At 39.3% G+C, this 2,853-nt stretch overlaps 1 non-coding gene across 1 annotated transcript; it reads right to left on the bottom strand.

Annotated features, from left to right (window-relative positions):
• Positions 1 to 2,575: 2,575 nt before the first annotated feature.
• On the bottom strand, positions 2,576 to 2,647 carry TRNAH-GUG (transfer RNA histidin (anticodon GUG)). Its single transcript has one exon. It is a non-coding gene; the product is annotated as a tRNA-His (tRNA).
• Between the last annotated feature and the right edge of the window lie 206 nt (positions 2,648 to 2,853).

The raw sequence follows: 2,853 nt of genomic DNA, 5'->3' as shown, positions 1-2,853 counted from the left end.
AGTGGAGGCAGATAGCAGATGCGAGAACTATGAATTCTGGGAATCATAATAATTGTTTGTTGATCTCTATGAGGTACCAGTATTGCATTTCTGCAATGTACTCCTGTGCCAAAGTAGCTTTTGTTTGTTTGTACACTAATTTTAATTCTTCCATTTAAATTTAATTCTTACATTTAATTCTTTAATTTTAACTCCCCCTTTTTTGGTGGGAAATGTTACAATAACTTGGCCAAGTTCAAGTTGACTTTTGTTGGCTACATTGGGTTGGGAGAGTGGTCATCCAGAGCAAGATGGCCCACTTTGGGAGGAGGCAGGGAAAGAAAACATGAAGTACTTTCTTCATTCCAGCAGTTGTTCTGACTGTACCTACGCTCAAGGTTGAGTCTAGATCAGTTGCCATATTCTGATGCCTCTACCCTCTGCCTTTCATTTATTATAAAGCAACAAAGATGCTAGTAGCTTGGAAACTAAACTTGGGTTTATGGAAGTAGCCAGCCACCAAAAGCTTCCAAGGGAGACAACTGAAATGGCTCTATGGCTGACTATTCCCTTCCTCTGGACCTGGCCTCAGGCTATTTGAGTCTATCCCCAGGTACACAGTTGACTGGTCCAGTGATGAGCACTTGACCAAAGTTGAGCCAATCAGAGCCTTCCCTAGGATTTTTAATTTTTTTTAACTAGAAGGGGGATTTCCTGCTGGAGACAGCACTTAAGATATAGAAAGTAGGAACTGCTTCCAGCTGCTGTGTTTCCTGCCAGGTAGAAGTTAGTGTCAGGGAAAAGGGGGAAATTTTCACAAACAAATTTGGGATGAGACGGAGACAAGGTGGTCATCCTTCATAACCAGGTTCCAATTGTTTCTGAAGCCGCCCTATACCCATGCCTGGGTACATCCCTTTCTTAAAATCCATACCTGTTGTGTTTGTGCCACATACAACCGTCACACTCTGATAGACATAATCTCCTTCTTTACATAGGTAATTCATTATATTTTCACTCTTAAAAATATAAACAAACATGGATGGTCTTATCCTGTTTTTAACTAAAGAATAATTGCAATCCAGCTGTGTCCTAGAAGTGTTATTAGCATCAGCTTATAGAGAAAGCCTTGAGGACTTAGGGTGAAGGCTGGGTCCCTTGGAGAGGGAGAGACAGACTTGTAGTGAATGTGGGGAAAGAGTGAGAGTTGGGGAATTGGCCATAGCAAGAAGAGACTTCAGAGTACAAAATGATCCTGAAAGTGGATTTTGGAAGAAACAACACATTTCACTTCATAATATATGGATGCCAATCATTTTGTAGAGACTTTTTTTTTTTTGGAAAGGAAGAAGTGATATTTATTGCAGTTTTTCTAGATTATTTCTGACAGCTCAATGAGTCTGAAAGAACTTGATAGATTTTGTACCTAGGGTCTGTGTACATTTTTATTTGAAAAATATTTTCTAGTATTCCATAAATAACACATAAGAGTTTTTGCTACGTAATCCATAAGATGGAGTTAGAGGTGTTAAAAGTGCCTTCAAAATGAATCTTGATGTGAATGGAATGGGAGAGGGAGTGGGAGAAGGGAGGGTTGCAGGTAGGAGGGAAGTTATGGTGGGGGGAAGCCATTGTAATCTATAAGCTGTACTTTGGAAATTTATATTTATTAAATAAAAGTTATAAAAAATAAATTCACAATATATTCTTGAAAAAAAAAGTGCCTTCAAGTGACCCCTTATTTAAAAGTGGGCTATAATTTTAGAGCAGAAGAAACTCACAATAACATAGTTCCAGTTCACATTTTCAGGCTGCATTGTTCATGTTTTTAAGTCCTGGAGAAAGGCCCATTAAAGCTGTGTTGCTCACATTAATTCAATATTTAGCCACTTAGAACACAAACCCCAGTCTTATGGAAAACGTCATTAAAAAAGTTTTACCATATATGGACATTATTTATTGCTTAGCCCTCATTGTCTACTTATAATATGCCCTTTATCAGACCCAAATGCCCACTTCAGAGATTTTCGTTTTGAGCAACAACTGGCTTCTTACATTATCCAATGATGCAGGAAAGTTAAATTACAGCCAGTTCATATCATAGAAACAAAATGTTTCCTGCAATTACTGATAAGGGACAGTTCATTTTCTCTCTGTCATCCTGAAAAAAACCTCCTAACAACAATTCATGCCTGGTTAAACAGGATTTCCACATCTACTGCTGACATCTTTCCAAATAATTCAGGGTTGTTATTACTGTACAGCCCTGGCAAGGCTCAAAAGCAAGCAGACTTGACGAGTCTGCTCAAAGCAGAGCTTAAGTAGTTGTAATTAATAATAATTACATGCCCACTACACTCCCGTTTTATCATATTATCCGTCAATGCAAATAAAAAAACCCACACACAACACACTCACAACAGGATTAGCGCATTAATAAAGCTACTCTGCATATGTCGGCGCTGTAACGTTTTACAATATTGGTAGTGCTTTCTGTTTGTGGATTTTCATTATTCTCTGTCTGGCTGCAAAATGTTGTCTGGATGAATACAGCTTGGGACCAGGGTTGTTCCCTTCCAAAAACCTTCTCCCCTCCTGCCGTGACTCGGATTCGAACCGAGGTTGCTGCGGCCACAACGCAGAGTACTAACCACTATACGATCACGGCAAGCCACAGAAGAGCCGAGCACTAACCTTTCTTTAAGAGCCATTGCAATATTAAAATTTGTGGAAACACTGCCATCTATTGCCTAAATACGCACACTTTCTTAATACAGAGAAAGAGGAGCCACGTCTCAGTGCTCTTTAATTATTGACAGGAACAATAACACAGTGCCTGAACATGAAACCAGCATTGCCTTCTTGGCTGGCTAG

Source organism: Lepus europaeus, chromosome 12 (assembly GCF_033115175.1).
Source record: "Lepus europaeus isolate LE1 chromosome 12, mLepTim1.pri, whole genome shotgun sequence".
In the NCBI taxonomy this organism is placed as follows: Eukaryota; Metazoa; Chordata; class Mammalia; order Lagomorpha; family Leporidae; genus Lepus; species Lepus europaeus.
Note: the sequence above shows the minus strand (reverse complement) of the source record. Positions and strands in the feature narration are given on the sequence as shown.